Here is a 20,377-nt window from a genome sequence, read left to right as displayed (position 1 = left end):
CAGCTCTCTTTTGGGGTACTGAGAAAACCTGTACACTTTTATTGGCTTTCTCCCCTTTATTCTCCTTAAACACAGTAACCTCCTCGGTTTCTTTGGATACTTCGCCCACCTGTCAGGAATACATCAATCTTCTCCCTTCTCTGATCCGCTTCCTCCCTCTCCTTTCTCACTTCACCGGCTAACTGTCCTAACCGTTCCCCCCTCTCGTGCCTCTCCTCTAGACCAGTGGTTCTTAACCTTTGTTACTTGGATGCTTTTGAACTGCAACTCCCAGAAACCCCAGTCAGGACAGCTGGTGGTGAAGGCTTCTGGGATTTGCAGTCCAAAACCCCTGAGTAACCCAAGGTTAAGAACCAGTGCTCTAGACCACCCTAGTCCTTCCACGAGACTGTCCTTCTCCACTTTCTCCGCGCGCGTCTCACTTGCTTGCTCTTTTGTTCTTTTTACTTCTTCCTTTTTCCGTGATTTTACTTGTTTGATCTAGGCTATATTCGCGAGGGGACGGCTTACTTCTGGTCCTGTCCCCACACATATCTTGTACTCTGGGATGATCGAGAAGATATCTTGCCCCTCCTCTGTATGAGTAGACATTGTCTAGAGGGGCAGGGTAAAAATCGAATGAATGAATGAATGAATGAATGAATGAATGAATGAATGAATGAATAAATAAATAAATAAATAAATAAATAAATAAATAAATAAATAAATAAATAAATACTTTCAAGTATTTGAAAAGTGCTATCTTCTCCCCTCAGTCTTCGTTTCTCCTGGCTAAACATCCCCAGTTCTTTCAGTCTTTCCTCATGGGGCTTGGTTTCCAACCAATCCGATCATACTTGTTGCCGTCCTCTGAACTTGTTCCAATTTGTCAGCATCCTGTCCTGGGGTACTCCACTTGTTACTTCCACCCAGTTAGAAAAGGAGCCATTAATCATCACCCTCTGAGTATGATTCTGTAGCCAACTGTGTATCTGCCTGACAGTTGTTCTATCCAGCTCACATCTTGGTAGCACAATGTATTACTTTCAGAATACTTTCGTAGTGTTTAGTAATGGTAAGACACATTGGGTGATCTGTTCATGAATTAGTTGAGGGGATCTGCATGCACTAGTGTATAAATACATTGCAGAGTGCTGCCTGTGTTCTCTTATCTTGTAATTTTCTGTGCAAAAACAGTGATGCGGTGGTTTTTGAAAAGCCAAATAGAGAGAGCCATTTCAGTAACCTAGCAACACTTTGTCCTTGGTAGTGAAGACATAGCAAAATTTATGTCCTTAGGGAACATAGTTGTTTGATGATTTCACAAGTAGTTAATAGTACCTGATCCTGTAGGCCCCATTCTCAACTTAAAAAAAAGATAATGTGTCAATTAGTTATAGTGATGATCTTTTGGTATTGGTGATGATGCTTCCAATGCTTCTTCTGAGTTGGGGTTGTGCCCTCTGGCCACTCTCGATGCTGTGAGGTAATATTCCTGGCTCATGAAGTCCTGTTCCTGGGGGAAAGTGGTCCACACACTAGTCAAGGGGTCCTGGATGGTGAAGGACTCTTCCTTCTTCCCCAGGGCACAGAAGATGAGCAGCTGCTCCTCTAGAGCCTCTTACCATTCCCCTCTTTCATCTCCTTTATCCCCTTCTCCTCCCACCCTGTTGCACCTGTGCCCTGCTGGCTGCAGCTGTGCCCTTCTCCTGGGGCTGTTGCTCCTCCATCTCTTCCTGCCTGCCATGCACCACTGTTCAATTTATCCTTGCTTTTGGGCTGCCCTGCAACTGGAATCTCTGGGTAGTTCAACGGAGGGCTTGCAGATGAGCCCAGTGGCTCGCCAGAAACTGTGAAAGTGTTCATCTTCCACTGCTACAGCCCATTTTGTTTCTGAAGTTTAAATTATTTTACCAAAACATGTTCTACCTAGACTTAACATGCATTTTTAGCTATTGTTGGGCTACTAGATAGCTTGTGCTTGGTAATGCAATAGAAAAGTCAGATAAGCTTAGTGTTGAATACAGTAGCCATCTGCTCCCTTCTATTCTTCCATGATATGATCCATTGTCTTGTAGAGGTTATTCTGTATTCTTCTTATCAAAGGAATTCTCTGGAGTGGCTGTAGCACAGCCAGCAGTGACATAAAATAATTGTATATGTTTTGTGTAAGAAGAAATCAAGATCTGTGTTTAAAATGGATTTTAAGAAACTTATGTGAGTTTAGCTTATGGTGTAGAAGTTCTGTATGAAGCAAAAGTAGTCAGATTCTCAAAGAATAATGAGAGTTACAGAAAAAATAAAAACACGTTGGTTGTTGCTGACATGACATAAGGATGTGGAATACAGCAAAAAGTATTCTCCTTTAGGGAGCGTGATATGTCAGAAGTTGTACAAAATGAAACATGACTAATACAGTATATGTATTTACATCTAGAACCTGTTCTTGGAAAACTGAAGAGAAAGAAAATTCTTCATAATGGCTCAGAAGTTTGCAAGGGTATTTTGAGTGGTACAGGACAAGAAGGTGACAGCATCAGAATGAAAGGAAGATACGGCATGAGTATAGCAGAAAATAAAGGAAAAATATGAAAATTCCAGAGAGATGAAGCCTTGGCAGCAGCTTAATGCTATGAAGGCTGAGAAAAGAGTTTCCTATTCTTTTCATACTACAGGCTGAGATACAGTTGATAATCAGATGCTTAGAGGAAGTGGGGAAGGTCAGCCCTTGTCCATCCCTATTTTTCTCTGGCACTGTGTAATTTTCACGTTGCTTTTGTGCATGTTGAGGAACAGTAATGAGTCAAAAAGCTAAGACACAGTTGAAGGCTGTGATAGCTAAACACCCTAGATGCAAGTTTCTATGTTCTTTCAGAACAGTGACAGAGCATGATATAACTGTTGGGAGAGTATTCCACAAAGTGGGTGCAGACGCTAATAAGGATCTAGACTAGGGTGGGCAAAGTGTGGCTTCTGAGCTGCATTTCACCCTGACAATCTCATTTCCAGAAAATACTTGCTTCTAAAAATGTCTGTTGGTCCATAGAATTGTTTGGGGGCATGTTTGGCTATTTAAAAGACATCTTCCTCCAGGAGGTTTTTTTAGGACCAACATAACTTGGAAAGGAAAGGGAAAGAGAAGCAAAACAAAACAGACTACCTGGACACCTCAGGTAACGCACTTGAGTCAGCCCACTGATGACCAGGGAGAGGGCAGAAAAGGTCTCCAGACTGTCTAAAATAGTCCACCCGGCTTTAGACTTTGTCACTACATACTTTGCTTCACGGGCTTCATATTGGTGGATGACTGAGATATTTATTGGGGATATGCAAAATATCATCAGAATCTTAAAACTGAGATTTATTTAAAAATTATGGATACATTTTGCATATGGGAAATGAACAGTTTTTACAGGTGTACTACCCAGTGCCTTCACATACTGGTTTTCCAATAGTTGTAGATGTTTAGGGAACAGTGAAAGGTTATTTTTGGACCAATCTGTAACCTGGAAAACTTTGTATGTGTCAACAGCCCTGCATAGTTCTTTAGTCTGTATGAAGGGAGTTGTCACTTTCATATGTTTGAAAGAGCATCAGGAAGAGAGGGAAATGTCACATGTACCTGTGGATGAGGCAAGATGCAAAGTTTTACGGAACAGTAGAGTTTGTTGTAGCATGATGCATAAATCTGGGAAATCCCCAATTGATATTTCAAGTTACCTATACAAGTCATGCTAACTTGGCTTCAACCACTACTGCTTACAGAATGGATGTGATCTTTTGTGCAACATTAGGCAAATTTTCATAGCTAAGGTTCTAAAAATTAGGATATATTTCTTTGCAAATTAACTGGAGGCCAATTTATTGGGATGCTTTTAAGTAAAGGCAATTTGGGAGGGAAAGATGGACAACCATTGAGTTCAAAGGTATAATTAAATAAGTGCCCTAAACTATTCCTATAGATAATCTTTTGTTCCTGTGTGGTCTTAAGATTTTAAATCTGTGTCTTGCTTTTGGAGTAGAAGAAGAGTCTTAAAATGTCACATCTCCACAAATCTTTCCATAGATGGAAGAAGACTGCACATTCAAACCTTATCATAGTGATTCCAGCAGAGCTGCTGTTGAAGGAACCATGTGTTTCCCTCTGGTTGGCAGTGCTCCCTCTGTATTCCATTGTTGGGATGCAGAACTAGCAGAGGTCTCCTCTCTGCCAATTGCTGTGTCTCAATATTCATTTTAATATTGAATGTTATGATATCATTTGGATTCTTTGAGACTTTCCCTCTGGAAGGGGGAAAGAAGCCACTCTATACTGCAGGACAATTAGCTGTGTCCCTCCTTTGTAAAGGAAAGGCTAGGGCAGTTCTGGTCAGCCCCCACATACAGGGTATCTCAGTTCGCAGCTGTGTTTTGAAGTAAATCCTTTTATAGTTTAACACCCCAGTGACTGCAGTTTTGAGAGACTGAAGCCAGTTTTGTACAAACAACATCTTAAGTAGGGCTCCTGGTTAAGAATAGAGCCTGAAATTGTCACTGTTGGTTGTCATTTCTATAATATTTTAAATATGAAAAGACCTTTCTAATCTTTGTCTTCTATCCTTATTCCTTTTTTACAAACAGGTCATTAATTTTACAGACCAGAAAGCGAGGGTTGTTCAGGATCACCCATTCTGTATATAACACTAAACCATGGTTGTTTAAGTTTAGAAGTTCTAACCTGTGAAACCCTAAAATTGTATGCATACCCTCCGTTTTTGATGCAGTCTTGGGGAAATACAGATAATTTAAATTTTCTTTTTTAAACTGAAGCCAGTGATTTAGACTTGAAGATTTTCCAAGGGAAACTGTCCAGTGCCTAATGTATTCATGTGAAAAATCAGTTTCTAAAACCAAGGAAGAAACAGGTAAAGAAACAATCATTATTTGTTAAAATGAGTTAGTAATCATTAATGGATGACAGTACAGTATTAGTCAAGTTTACCAGTTTCACAATTGTCTGAACTCATGAAATCATTCCTGTGTTCTTAAGCAAGGTTTAAGTCAAAATCCAGATTAGTTTTGCTCCAGCTTTTAAGGAGACTAATATTTTTCACGTGGTAATCCCAGGAGGTATATGTGAGAATTGTTGATGTTACGTGACACCAAATCACTTATGAATGGTCTCTGAAATGTCCTGTCCTCAGCAGTAGTGCTCAGCTCTTGTAGACTCATGCCCATATATTTTACAGAATTTTAAATGGGAGGATGAAATCAAACCACATATGCACATAACTACTACAGAATTATAAATCTGCTTTTTAGATGTGTGAGCCCAATTAAAACATAAGCTAACACTGGTTAAATGTTGTTTTACTTTCAGTGAACATAGAAATGTCTCATTGCCCTATCTCATTGCCCAGACTCAAGAGAGAATAATTTGTCCAGGGTGACACAGTGAACTTCTGTGATCCAGGTCTCTCCAGTTCTAGTTCTGTTCAGGCACTCTAGAAACAATATCATATAATTCAGTTCAAGTACTTATGAACTCTTTTGACATTTACGGGTTCTGTCTAGTAAATGTGGACCAAATATATTCTAGATTAGGGCACTCACTATATAGGGCACTGGAAAATTTTCTGAATAAAAAGTTTACCCAAAACCCATGTTACTGGTTCCAGTGCAGCATTATGGATAAACCAATCTGGATAAACCAACCTTGATTTTATTAAGCTACCTTATTTTCCTTGGCCATAGATAAGGCTAGCTACAATTTAAGGTTTGGTTGTAATGCTAGACTGTTGGTAATTAGCAATGGAAGTGAGAGAATCTGATTTCCTCATTGTTGTGCCAAAAAAGAGGAAGGATAAACACATGTGAAACTTCCAGAGAATTATCTTCTCATAATGCTGAACCCCATTTTTCACCTGTGATCTGTTTAGTACAGCCAGTGTACAGGGCCTCAAAGAAGACGAAGACTTCTCTAGTACTTGTGCTGCTAGATGCTGGCTGGCATACACTTTTTCCTAGTTGAATGACAAGATTTGTCTGTAGTATGCATTTTCTACACTAGCACAAGTCATAATAGGGAAGCAATCTGGACGTGCTTAGCAGCTGCCTTTGGAATGGATATTTTAATCCAGCTCTTTATCCCTGATGGAAATTTCCCCCTTCCTCCCCCAGTCAGACTGTGGCAGCTGAAAGGATCAGGGTCTCTAGTTTTACTAGGATTTCCAGTTTGTGTTTGAGCCACTTGCTGAGTCGCCTTCAATCCAGTGACACCATGATGTCAATCATGTTACATAGCAATTGGGAAACTTACATTTAGGACTAAAACTCATAGGCTGAAAATCTGTTGCTTCGTGTAGTAAGTTGCACTGTAGTAGTCAGTGGAGATTTGGTGAATTAAGCCTTCTGTAAGTTCCATTGATTCAAATAGGTGTACTTTAGTTGGAAGCAACTGTGCTAAAGTCAGTCATAACTAGAATAGATCCATTTGAATATATGGAAGTTACAGAGGAGTTGGCTCACCCAAATCCCCACTGATTCAGTGGACTTACTGTAGTGTGACTTAACTAAGCTAAGCATCAGAATTTCAGCCATAGCATCTCTGGCCAGTATGGGATGGTATGAGGGGAAAGATTTTGAAGCTTAAGGTTGTGTTACACCTCATTCCATTGGTCTGACAGTGATGCTGCTACATATGTAATAGAAATACTTCCCTGGCATACAAGTCAGTGTTCTTTCATGGCCGGACAAAGGGCCTCTTGGGAGCCAGGGATTTTTTATTCCTGAAAGCTCCTTTTAAAATAGGTTTTCATGCTTTTTTAAATTGTGGCTGTCTTAGACTCTGGAAATTCCTGTCTTGCATTATCTGCTGCTTAGTGTGTACACTGTGATTTTTTTTAAAAAAAGTTTATTCTGTTTTAAAATGCCTGTTTTACTGCTACATTGTATTTTTAGGGGTTTTATATTTTTAAATAGTGCTTAGTATTTTGTGTGTCACTTAGGGCATTGGTCCCCAACATTTTAGTCTGTGGGGAAGGTGGGGCACCCCCCGCGCTTGCGCACGAACAAGCATGCGTTCTCTCTCTCACGGGTGCACATGCGCAAACGGCAGTGTGGTGCTCACATGGGCATGCTGGAGCGCACGCGCAGCTGCAAACGGGCTGTGTGGGGGAGGGAGATCTGTCTCAGCGGCCTGGTCTGGCTCAGGCCATGGACCGGGGGTTGGGGACCTCTGACTTAGAGCAGCGGTCCCCAACTTTTTTGGGACCGCGGACCAGCTGAGCCTCTTAGGAAGGCAGGGCACACACACACCCTGCTCGGGGGTACCAGTGTGAGCACTCCCCCACCCCTTCGCACAAGTACAGGAGCACTTGCCCACCCACCCCTGAGTATTCTGATTGAGGGCCGGCACAAAGTGTAAAATTTACAGAGTCAATGTGCTCTATTGATGAAGACGTGTTCCTTCCAACCTCTGGAAGCACCATTTCTGAACACTGTTCTGAAATTTTATTTCATTCATTTATTTATTATTTATTTATTTATTTTTATATTTATTTATTTAATTTATATGCCACCCACTCTACCCAGAGGTCTCTGGGCGGCTTACAACAATTAAAATTCAATACAATAAAAGACAAAATGATTAAAATACAATTAAAATACAATTAAAATTGCCATCATCAGGACCCACAGTTGATGTTATTTCAATTAAAAGCCTTCTGGAACAGGAAGGTTTTGACCTGGCGCCAAAATGTCATCAACGTTGGCGCCAGACGAATTTCAGTCAGGAGGGCATTCCATAGTCTGGGAGCAGCTGCCGAGAAGGCCCTTTGTGTACAAGCCATCCCTCTTACCTCCTTGAGGGATGGCTCTTTCAAAAGGGCCCCCTGGCTAGATCTTAACTGCCGGGTAGGCTCATATGGAAGGAGTATGAAAAGGTTAAATGCATACATACATACCTTGAGTGACAACATTCAGATGAGAAGGTGTGTAAAGGATTTTTAGATAGTGGTGAGATGGTTGCTTAAAGCTAAAAATTGCAGGGAACAGTACTTACACTATTCAAGAGATTTTAGTAAGTACAGTCTGTGGAAATGTTGCATATTGGCTGGACGATGATGAGTATTTCTATAAAGTAACTGATGTTTCTACTACTTGATCTCTCTTATATCAAAGTATGTGTGTGGATGTAAAGTTATGTGTTGTGGACATGAATATTTATTAAGTATTTGATGTTCAGATTTGTCTTGCATTCAGCATCTCTGGCCTAAAACCAACTCAGAAATTGGCCAAAACCTTGAAAGAAAAAAAGACTTCTTGGGAATCTAGGTATGCAACTCCAAGCTCTTTGGAAGAAGGGATGGGCCATTGTAATGTAGATAAAGATATAAAAGCATAATCAATTTATCTCCTCCTTTTTGGCTGAAGAAGATTTTGTGAAAAACTGGTAATATACCTTAAACTTGATTTTCACAGTGAGAAACTTTTCTTCTTAAAAATAAGGCTGAGGCTCCTATATTTTATGCCAGATATCACTACCTGGCACAAATATACAGCTTTGAGGATATCCTAGGTTTGAGGATATCCTAGGTTTTTGTATATCGAAGCCATTTCTCACTCAGTTGTGCTAAGTTAAAATTAGTTCATTGAAGTTAGTCCTTTGGATCTCTCCTTCTGATGCATAACATTTGAAGCGGAAACTTCAAATGATGCATAATGCGGCAGCCAGATTACTTAGTGGAATGAGAAAATTCCAGCATCTCTGTCCCATTCTGGCTGCTCTGCATTGGCTGCCCGTTCATTTCTGCATTGACTTCAAAGTGTTAATGATGACATACAAAGCCCTAAATGGTTTAGGACCTCGATACTTGGCAGAACGCCTTCTCCCACCTAGATCTACTCGAGTCACTCGCCATAGCCAGGAAAGACGGCTGAGGGGCCTGATGCCAAGAGAAGCCCAGAAACAAAGAACAAGAAACCGGGCCTTCTCGGCGGTGGCCCCTTGACTCTGGAACAGCTTGCCGCCTGGCACCCTCACCGGGTGTTTTCAAGAGCTAATTAAAAACTTGGCTCTTTAGGCAAGCCTTCCCTCCTGCCATTTACTTTTCTTGGTTTTGCTGTTTATTCCCATCTTGATTATAGTATTATTGTAGATTTTAAATGTTGTTTTTAACTTGTTTATGCACAATATATTGTGAGCCACCCTGAGTAGACTTCTGTCTAGAAGGGCAGGATAAAAATCCAATAATACATACATAAATAACTGTAATGTCCCATATTATGCCTCAGCAGTAGAACTTTTTTAAAAAAATGGCACTGGGGACAGAAAGTCGAGGTTCTCTGAACATTCTGCATAGTGCATTTACCTTGACTCTCTGACTGCCACCAATGTCCATTAGGGATGGATGGATCTGTCAAATCTGATTCTGCTCAGGTTCTCATTTTTCTAGCATTAAATTTGTTCCATCTAGTTTCCACATCAATGTGATTTTTAAAGGTCATGTGAAAATTTGTATATACTTCTATGCAAATATCACTGAATAACTATTACAGTTCATGCATATATTTTGACATGTGAATTTTTTAAGTTTGCATAAAAATATGAACTGAATCTCTTTCCCATCCATCTTAATATACCTCTATGAATGGGATTAGATATCTGAATTTCAGTATTGTACTGTAGCTTGCTTTCCAGTTTGGAGCCTGGTACCTTATTTTTCCATGTATAAGATGATACTTTTGTCTAAAATCTTTAGATTAAAAATTGAGGGTTGTCTTATATACGGAAGTAAGCTGAGGAGAGAATAAAATGGCCCATACCTTGCCTCTGCAAACAGGCTGCCTCCAGTCATGAGGCTTAGCTTCCTACAGTCAGGAGACTTATCTTCCTCCAATTATGAGCCTTATGTAACTGACGTCAGCTAATGCTGAACAAACTACAGTGGTGCCTCACACAACGATGTTAATTGGTTCCGAAAAAATCAACGTTGTGTGAAACATCGTTCTGTGAAACACCATTTCCCATAGGAATGCATTGAAAACCGGTTAATCCGTTCCAATTGGAACGGATTGCCATCACTGAGTGAAAATCCCCATAGGAAACATCACTGTGTGAAACAATGTTTCCTTCATTGGAATGTATTGAAGCCGACTCAATACATCTCAATGGCTTTGCGAAGTCCTTTTTCGCTCCTGTAAAAGTGTCTTACAATGTTTGGAAGCTGTTTTAAATGATTGCAATGGTTAGCCCACCTCCTGAAACCTAAGCAAACTGATTTTGGTGTTGTTCTGACACTTTGTTAATTTATGATGATTTTTTGAATTTTCTCCATTGGAAACCATTGGATGGTCTGTCTAATGGTTTCCAATGGAGAAAACAAAAAATCATCATAAATTAACGAAGTGTCAGAACAACACCAAAATCAGTTTGCATAGGTTTCAGGAGATGGGCTAACCATTGCAATCATTTAAAACAGCTTCCAAACATTGTAAGACACTTTTACAGGAGCGAAAAGGGAGATCGGGAAGAGCTTTAAAAGGCAAACGAAGATCAAAGAGCCCTTTCCCGATCTCGCTTTTCGCTCCTGTAAAAGTGTCTTACAATGTTTGGAAGCTGTTTTAAATGATTGCAATGGTTAGCCCACCTCCTGAAACCTATGCAAACTGATTTTGGTGTTGTTCTGACACTTCGTTAATTTATGATGATTTTTTGTTTTCTCCATTGGAAACCATTAGACAGACCATCCAATGGTTTCCAATGGAGAAAATTTAAAAAATCATCATAAATTAACAAAGTGTCAGAACAACACCAAAATCAGTTTGCATAGGTTTCAGGAGGTGGGCTAACCATTGCAAGCATTTAAAACGGCTTCCAAACATTGTAAGACACTTTTACAGGAGCGAAAAGGGAGATCGTTGTGTGAAAATCCCCCATAGGAAACATCACTGTGTGAGGCGGCAAATTTAACAGGAAAAGGCATTGTTGTGTGAATTCATCGTTGTGTGAGGCACCCGTTGTGCGAGGCACCACTGTAATTGGAACACACCTCGATGGAGGTGGTACATGTAGGCAGTGCTCAGATGCAACAGGGACTCATAATGTCCGAGTGTTCTGAGCCCAGAGGATGAATAAAGTCAAAGTGTGATGCATAATATGACAGTACTGGTATGTAAATGTTACCTAATTTCTAAATAAAATGTGTTCTGTTTTATGTTTAAAATATTGATTTCTTAATTTTGGGTTAGAAAAGGGGGGCATCTTAATACACAGAAAAATATGGTACCTCTTATTTTATATCATGTCTGTATTCTGTGAAGTATGACTGTGATGTAGACTCATTGACTGAATTCAAGCAAGATTCATGATAATACCGTGGATTCCCATATGATTATGTATCTCAACTTCATCTCACATTATCTGTGAGGTGACGTCTTCTGTTTGCAGCTGAATAACAAAATAAGTTAGCAGTTCCTAACTGTAAATGGTTTTAGGTTTGTCTGAATCCTTGCACATTCCAGACTGAAGTACTTCCTACATGAGTCATAGGAGTTTTCTAGTCATTCACCCCACATATACACTTGCTCTGTGCAGAGAAGAGTGCATTGTCCCTCTTTCTTCCATTGTTAATTTCTCCACATGGAAAGTGACACGTTAGCAGCAAAACAGGTTCCTACCTCTATGTTAGCTCCATACCAGAGCGGGAATGCCACTATTCAAGAGTTCCTACTCATGTGTACATCGCATCACACCAGGAACATCTCTCTGTGAAGAAAATGACAGAAAACAAAAGGATTTTTCTTGAGCTTACTGAGTTTATCCCTGGAAAGCATAACTGGAATACTCTTAATGTTGCACTGCTGACTGGGCCACTTCATGAGAGGAACACAGCTTTCTGTGTCAGTGTAAAATGGAAATCATACATGAAAATCTTTTTATGCTACCTTAAATATTTAAGACAATTTATGCTGCTCAAAATACTGTACTGTATTGCAGTACAGTAACTGCCTTTGAAAAGGATAGCCCACATTTTGGGGTTTTCAGTTCAGAATTCTCACTTTATATTCTGTTGTCATTTAAGGTCTCTGTAATGGTTGTAGAAGCTGTCAGAAATTCAGTGGACTGCTGGAGACGGGGTTTCATCACGGTGGGACCGCTCAGGTTTCAGGAGAGCTTCTGAAACTGACCGGGGCCTCTCGGTTTTGATGCACCCCAATGTAGGGGGCAAAAGAACGGTCCTCTAGGAAAAGCACCATCTGAAGCAGCAGAGGTGACAGAAAGGGGAGAGAAGTCGGCGGAAGCTGCTCCCCCCCCCCCCAAGTCTTCTTTGAGTGCACGGACTGAGGAGGAAGCCATGTTGGGCAAAGAGCTGGGAGCAGCCCTTGCAGAGAGCAGAAGAGTACAGAAGGGTTTTGGAAAATATTCTGACCAGGACTCTGTCAAGATATGTGTTTTATATAAAGAAACCTTTATGGACCTAAAACAATTACACAGAAGAAAGCTGGGCTTAACAGGTTAGTGAAAGCGGACTAGATCCTACAATTCTTCGAGCCAACGGTAGAAGCGAGCCTCCCACCCCATCCCTCAGCCTCAGTCGGAAGAAGGAGAAAGAAAGGGAGAAAATTGTTTTGTGAAAGAACCGTTTTAATTAAAGGCAAAGAGGGTTCCTGTGGGAATGCTAATTACAATGCTGATGGATGAAACTAGAAGTAGAGAATAGAACTTTGAACTTCTGAATTTAGGAAGAGTTTTAGATTGTGTAACATCATCGGATTGGAGCCGCCTCTGTTTCCTTTGGCACTGAGGTGGAAGTGACCCTCCCTCCTGTATCCCAAGCAGTTTAGATTGGAGAGGGAGAGGGAAGGAAAAGGACATTAAATGAAAGAAACTATTCTAAAGAAGACAAAGCCCTACTCCCTCTTACCCCTAATTACTCAGGCTGGAGAGAAAGATTGAACTGCTAATGTTATTTGCCTCAAGGCACTATCTATTCCTTTAAACACTCATTGTTTTGACTTGCGGACTGTGAGAACATTTTTAAGGAGAGAGAAAAGCTAATCTGTGTTTTGGATGGACTATGTAAACAATAGGGATGTGGTGGCGCTGTGGGTTAAACTGCAGAAGCCTCTGTGCTGCAAGGTCAGAAGATCAGCCGTCGTAAGATTGAATCCACGCAACGGAGTGAGCTCCCATCGCTCGTCCCAGCTCCTGCCAACCTAGCTATTCGAAAGCATGTAAAAATGCGAGTAGATAAATAGCTACAACCACGGTGGGAAGGTAACGCCGTTTCGTGTCTAGTCGCACTGGCCACGTGATCACGGAAATTGTCTTCGGACGAATGCTGGCTCTATGACTTGGAGACGGGGATGAATACTGCGCCCTAGAATCGGACATGACTGGACTAAATGTCAAGGGGAACCTCTACCTATGTAAACAATGTTGTATGAAGGAAAAGTAAGGCAACAGTGACACCTGCTGGGAAAAGGCCCAAACAGCTTTTTTAAAAATTGCAAGTATAGCAGTGAATGGAGGAAAGAAGAAGCTCAGCTGCGCAAGAACGAAGTCTGAGTAAATTATTGGGGCAAGAGACACTTAAGGATTGATATCTGAACATTCAAAATACGTTATCTACAGTATTACAGCAGATACAAGGAGGAATGGCTCAGCTATCTGAACAAATCAAAGATTTAGGAACACAAATGACTACAGTGGGGTCTTGACTTGAGAACTTAATCCGTATTGGAAGGCGGTTCTCAAGTCAAAAAGTTCTCAGGTCAAATCTGCATTTCCCATAGGAATGCATTGAAAACCATTTGATCCGTATCTGCTCTTTTCAGTCCATAGAAACTAATGGGAAGCTGCTATTCCGCCTTCGACCACTAGAGGGGGATATTTTGTTTCTTTTTTTTTTCTTAGGTCAAGAAAGGTTCAGGGAAGGCAGGGAAAATACAGTCCAGGCAGTACCAGGCAGTCTGAAGACCGTCTCCCAATCCACTCTCTAAACGCTGGGAGGAATGAGGAAGCAGACAGGCACCCTTTTCACTGGCCAACAGTTAACTGAAAGTTCAAATTTTGCACTTTCCCTGCCTCCCACGTGGTTTTTTTTCAGTTCTTAACTCAAATCTAAGTACTTAAGTCAATATTTTCCTATGAGAGCAGTTCTTAAGTCAAAATGTTCTTAACTCGGGCCGTTCTTAAGTCAAGACCCCACTGTAATGTTAAACACCAAATTACGGGGGGGGGGGGGAAGCTAAAATAGAAAAAACTTTAAAAAAACACACAAAAACAAAAAACAAAAAAGGGGAGATTATGAATGCAGAGCTGGTAGAGATACAACATGAAAGAAAACAAGACGAAATCAACCTGCTAAAGGTGAAGACACAGTGCAATTGGTAACTAATTTTTAGTCCCACTTATGGAAATGCGACCAGAAGAAGTACAGAAAAATATAGATACAGCACAAAGAATTAATGCAGCATTCCAATTCAAGTCACAAAATTAATTCAATAATGAAGGCAGAAAACTTTACAGGGACAAAAGGGGAAATGGCTGGATAGGAAAGAAGAGAAATAGACAGATGAGAAACAGGAAGAGAAGCAATCAAGTGGACCATCAGAACCAAATTCAGAAGGAAATTCAGAACTTAAGCTAGAAGACCAAATGGGAAGCACCTAAAGAAAGCCCACCATGGAAACAAGAGGATCAAGAAGAAGAAAGAAAACTTTAATAATAAAGATGGGTTAAATGAATAATAAAAGAAAGGCTTAAAATTCTCGCAGTCAACGCAGTCAAAGTAAGTGGCTTAAACTCCCCTCAAAAATGTAAAAGAACTTACCAACAAGTTCAGGAATTAAAATTGGATATTATCTGCCTCAAAGAAACTCATATGAAAAGAGCAGATCAGCATCTATTAGAAAATAAAATAAAAAAGAACTCAGAATGTTTTTAGCTAATGTAAACAACCCAAAGACATAGAAGAATTTACGAACAAATACAGAAATTAAAACTGGATAATATCTGCCTTCAAGATTTATAGTATGAAAATCAAGAACCATTCTATGAAGAATCCCAAAAAGAAATAGCAATGAGAGAATATGTCTAAAATATATGAACTGTTTTAATAAGTGTTGGAAATGTAAAATACAGGAGGGTACTTTCAACCATGTTGGGTGGGGAAGCAGAAAATTATTGGAGATTAACATATGAAATGTTGAAAAAATGTATTTTGCGAGATATCATTGAAACTGGAATTGTGTTTATTGAATATTATGTCTGAGATTGTAAATAAAGAAATGAGGCATTTGATAATAATACATGTAGAATGTGAAGATCCAATCAGGGAGTGGAGAGATTAGTAATAATAGCAATTCTGGTAAAACCAGTTAAGTTGTAATTTTTTGTTATTTTTTATTCTAGTATAATTATATAAGTGGATGTAAAACTACCCTCTAGCTCTCTGGAATTTTACCCTCCCCTACCCATGTCTATTCCCCCAGCCCCATATCCCTAATCCTATCTCTATTGGAAATGAATAGAAATTAAATAGAGAGAAAAAAAATCAGTGGACTGCTCCCACAAAGAATGGGGTTGGGGTTTTTTTTTTTACCCTTTTAATTGATATTTCACAGACTAAGTAAAGAGTAATTTCCTATGTTCGTAATATAACTGTCTTAAAAGAAACTTCTTCTAAGGCAGTCATGTGAAAACTGTAACAAAGCTAAGAGAAAAGGGGGAGGTTTTTCTTTCTTTTCATTCCTTTTCTTACCCTGGCTAATAGTATGTCAGAGGGAGGACTATGGGAAATGTAGTTTTCCCAAAGGCTTCTGGTAAGAAAAGGGTGCTTAGTTTTTCATGCCCGTGTATTGACTTGGGATTTTGTTTTTCATGGCTGTTTTTTTGTTTTGGTGCTGTTTCAGTATGACTCTTCCTTTGCTGAAGGTGTTAGTGCATTTTACATCTTTGGCAGCAGTTACTTTTTGCAGTGTTGTTTTTGAGATTGTGATGTTACCCTGCTTTTCTCATGGTGTTATAATTGTATTGAGGTTGTTTCTTAATGTTCAGACATTATATGATTGTGTTTATATTTAATTGATTTATATTTATACATTTTCTAGCAGTGAGATAAAAAATCTCCTAGATAAAAAGTGATAAATCCATCCAAATAATGCAATAAAACCTTACATTAAGTGGAGTTGGTTGGATAGCTCAGTGTGTTAGGTAACTGAAGAGGCAGAGTGTAGGACTTCAATTCCCAACTGTGCATCCCAGAAGAGCACAGTTCCAAAGTGCCCCTAGAAGAAGGGAATGGCAAGCCACATCTGAGCACTCCCTGTCTAGAAAGCCCTTAGTCGGAATTGACTTGATGGTCACGGCACATAATTAAATTTAAATTAAATGAAGTCATGGCTTTCGTAAAGTATGGTTTCATATTATGAAAACCTTGATTCATTTCCAATCAGGAAAACAATATCTTTTTGGGGTAGTTCTATTTCTTCTTGGAAAGCAGATACCAGAAGCTCCTTGGGTAGGCCATTGACTTTGGAGTTTTGCAGAAAATTTGTGTTCTGTCCTTCTTTCTAACTTGGTTAAAAAAAAAAATTCTAGGAGGTGGTCAGAATATTTGTGGGATACCTAGCTCTGCAGTCTGAATTCTACAGAGGTGGCAGTAGAAACCCCAGACTGGGGATTGGGAACCAGATTGAAGGTGCTGGCCTCAATCCTCACCCTTGATGCAGCCTGGATGTCATGGGAAGGGTTGCCATGTCTCAGTCATGGCAATCGCTGTTTCTCCTGATGTTACAGGGCTCCAAAAAGAAAAAAGCAAAAGCAAAGCACACTGCTTATATGCTGCCCCATAGTGCTTAAAGCACTCTCTGAGCAGTTTACAAGTAAATTATGCAGGCTACACATTGCCCTCCTCCCAGCAAGCTGGGTACTTATTTTACCAACCTCGGAAGGATAGAAGGCTGAGTCAGCCTTGAGCCGGCTACCTGGGATTTAACCCCATGTCAGAAACTGTCATGAGCACAGTTTTGGCTGCAGTACAGCGGTTTGACCACTGTGCCATGAGTCTCCAAGGTGTATTACTTGCAGCTGGTGTTGCAGCAGTGGACCCAGTATTGCTCTTGTCAAGTTCCCTGTACAAGGGAAGAGGAGGAAGAAACAGGGCCATGCACGCTTAATTAGCATGTTGGGAACACTCTAAGTGCAATTAGTGTGCTGTGGTTTCTCTTTGCTTTTCCACTGGGAAAATGGTAGTGAGGAAAGTTATGTGCCTGGATCTAGAAAGCTTTGCATGCCTTGTGCTTTTCCCATTGGGCATGATGTAGGATGGGTAGAAGGCCACTGTATTGTTACCAGTCACAAATGACAGGAAAATTCCTTTCTCTCTTCTTGTGTTCCCAGTGAAGGAGGTCAGTAAATTAGGGATAATGTTTTGAGGTTGGTGCAGTTGCATCCAGAAATGTTTTTGTGTAGCTTCAGTTGATATGTTAATTTTGGCCCTTCCTGGAAAAGGGTGGCTGGACTCCTGCAGCTTGTTCTGGCTCAGGTTACCTTCAAGAGCCTTTGAAACCTGTGAGGTGGTCAAGAGTCCTACATCCAGGATGTTGCTAAGGTTATATTATTGGGATGTATTCTTTTGATTATATAATATCTATACTTGTTTCTAGTTTGTTTCAAAAGCTGTTCCAAGGGTTGGCTACCCAAAGCCTTACATAGTTTGAATCCAAAATGTCTGAATGACTAGTTCCTCTTTCGCATTTCTTCTCACCTACTAAAATAATTATGTGAGATTCTCTTCTGTGTTACACCGTCATCTCAAACCAGGTCGGTGTATCTACTGGACAGAGTTGATTATGGGACTTTAGAAATCTGTCTGGGCTCTTTTCTTCTCACCTCATCTCTGTTGGGCTTTTAACATCTCATTTGTTGATACATTTCTCTGATTGGGTTGATTTTATTGCTGTTGCTATTTGTGTTTTATATTTTATTTTTATTTTGTCTTATATTCAGTTTTGTAGTTTAGTGTTTGTGTGCATCGCTAATTTGATTGTTGTAAGTAATGGGGGGCATCTTCAGCGAAAATACAGCATACTTTTAAAAATATAAATATATAAATTGACTATGCATCACATTGCCATTTGGAGGCTTGTTTGGAGAGTCATAATATTTTGCTCTAATATTTGAATTTTAGAGGAAGTGTGAAAGATCTGATTTATTGGGGATGGAGGGGAAGAATTGAGTCATGGTGGTGTGTTGAATGGAAGGGTTTTCCATATACACTTAATGGAAACTGCTATAATTAGTGGTATTCTTGCTTTGTAACAATGAGTGCTAAAATATTTACAAACAGCTATGAAGATTCTCAAATTGCTATGGCAGTTTTGAACAGGGTAGCCATGTTTGTTGCAGCCAAAATTACAAAGAGTTTGGTGTAAGATTTGTGGACTGTAGCCCACTTCATCAATTGTGTAATGAATCTGATGAAGTAGGTTACACTTCATAAATGTGTATCGCAATTTTTTTTTAACCGTTCATCATATAAAGCAAATAACATTTACTGTTCATCAAGGTGCCATATATTTCACTGGCAACTGGCTAACTTTGGTGCTGGAACAGTCATTTAATCCTTGTCCTATGAGTTGTTTCCACAACTGAAATAGTTAACTTTCTACTTCATTGCTGTTTCCTTTGCTGAGGAAAAAAAAATTGGCATCCCACCCTAAGCTGCTTTAAAAAGACATACATACAACAATATGGAACGCATAACGCAAGACTTAACCTTGCACCTCTCATTCCATCCCAACTTCTTGCTAAGATAGTAAATGTACATTGGAGCTCTACTACTTGTGTAAGTGCAGGTTCACTTACTTGGATGCTTTTCTCCCTGCAGAAAAAAATATTCCTGAAGAAAACTAATATGTTGAGAAAAGAGTTCTAGCATAGCCTTGGAACTGACCTAAGAGCTGTAGCTGCAATCTTTGTCTTCATAGACAAGGTTGCATTGAGGTGTCTCCCCATCTGAAGCTGGAAATGATTTACTCCTGTAGGGGGATACTACCATCAGAAGTTTGGGAAACATATACATGAAGCTTTACTCCTTGTTCTTTGGTACAGTTTCCACCATGCTGCTTAGTTAACGATTCCATCACCACCTCAAATTTTCTTCTTAAATTTCCTTTGAAGAAAATTTTCCTTGAAGAGCATCTTTTTATTTTCAGTTGTGGGTTCAAAAACACTGTAGAAAATGAAAGCAAAGTTTGTGTCATTCAAGAAGAAGTGTAGGGTGAACCAAAGCTTAGATGCCATTCTCATTCTTCCCTGGCCCCATCCTTCCCCTGTCTGCCTACTGCATAGGGCCTGTTATCTTCCCCTGACAGTTTTCTGCCTAACAAATGGTGTTTCTTTTTTACAGCATAATGATCCGGGACTTGTTGTGGTGATGGTAAACTTAGTGGTAATTTTTAATTTTCAGACTGAATTTACTTCCTTTTTTGTCATCAGAGCACCAAATATGTTAGGCTTACTTTTCTCTGTTGTAGCCTTCATCTCTTCTGCTTGGTCTTTCATTTCCCTTTTTCCCTTTTCATTTCTTCATGCACTCTTTTGTGTCTGATCCTTGTTCATTGATGGTTTAATGCTCAGAAGGGATGTTTGTGTTAGAGCTGCTAAAAATTTGTGGAGAATCACATCAAATATCAAAATTCTAATATCGTCCAGACTTGATTCCTCCCTCTTCCCTTGCCCAAACTGTGGTGGGTGTTAGTAGTTGTTCTGGCACTATTATAGCTAATTGAAAGCAGAACACTTTGACTGCCTTAGAAAGCAAAAGTACTGATGCATTCTTCATATTGTGAATGAATCTGCCATAATCAGAAACTTGGATGCAACAATTGCAACTGCTAAAGAAACCAAACCAAACCTTTTGGGGTGAAGGGAACATACTTCATTTTAAGAAGTTACCATGAATTTGGTCCTTTTGCTCAAAACTGCAGTCACTGCTTCTAATACCGTTGGGCATAAAATCCCCTCCTTCCCACCCTTGTTTCAGAAAATGTTGTAAAAGCTGCAATAAGAGTAAAATTCTAGCACTTCTGGATTTGAGTCTCTCAGCCCAGGTTTCCAAATTCAGAATAAATCAAAACTGACTCTGTATTAAATACATATTTGGTTTAGAAATACTGTAAGCTGGAATTTACTCCCAAGTTAAATTTATGTCTGGAAGTCTGAGATTGGTTTGTCTTCATTTTTATGGCACTTGAAAGTACAAACAATTCTTCAAGTCCCTTGGAAAAAAACCTCTCACATAAGCTTGTGAAGAATAACACAAATCTTGTTTGTAGACAATTAACAAAAGCAAGACCACACAAGTCTTTTGACAGAGGTGGGACATAAACCCAGATCTCCAAGTGAAAC

At 39.7% G+C, this 20,377-nt stretch overlaps 1 protein-coding gene across 9 annotated transcripts in view; it reads left to right on the top strand.

Moving 5' to 3' along the window:
- The window catches only part of GPATCH8 (G-patch domain containing 8), a 103,839-nt gene that overhangs the window by 53,258 nt on the left and 30,204 nt on the right, over nt 1-20,377 (top strand). For 4 of the 9 annotated variants that reach the window (XM_078377790.1, XM_078377795.1, XM_078377796.1 and 1 more), the window contains one exon: nt 19,377-19,418. The exons of 4 other annotated variants lie outside the window; for them this stretch is intronic. The gene's annotated coding sequence lies outside the window, so the exon portion shown is untranslated. The remainder of the gene's footprint in view (nt 1-19,376; nt 19,419-20,377) is intronic. One more of the 9 variants, XM_078377794.1, reaches the window with a different exon arrangement.

The sequence above is a fragment of the Pogona vitticeps genome, chromosome 6 (genome assembly GCF_051106095.1).
Source record: "Pogona vitticeps strain Pit_001003342236 chromosome 6, PviZW2.1, whole genome shotgun sequence".
Classification (NCBI taxonomy): Eukaryota; Metazoa; Chordata; class Lepidosauria; order Squamata; family Agamidae; genus Pogona; species Pogona vitticeps.
Note: the sequence above shows the minus strand (reverse complement) of the source record. Positions and strands in the feature narration are given on the sequence as shown.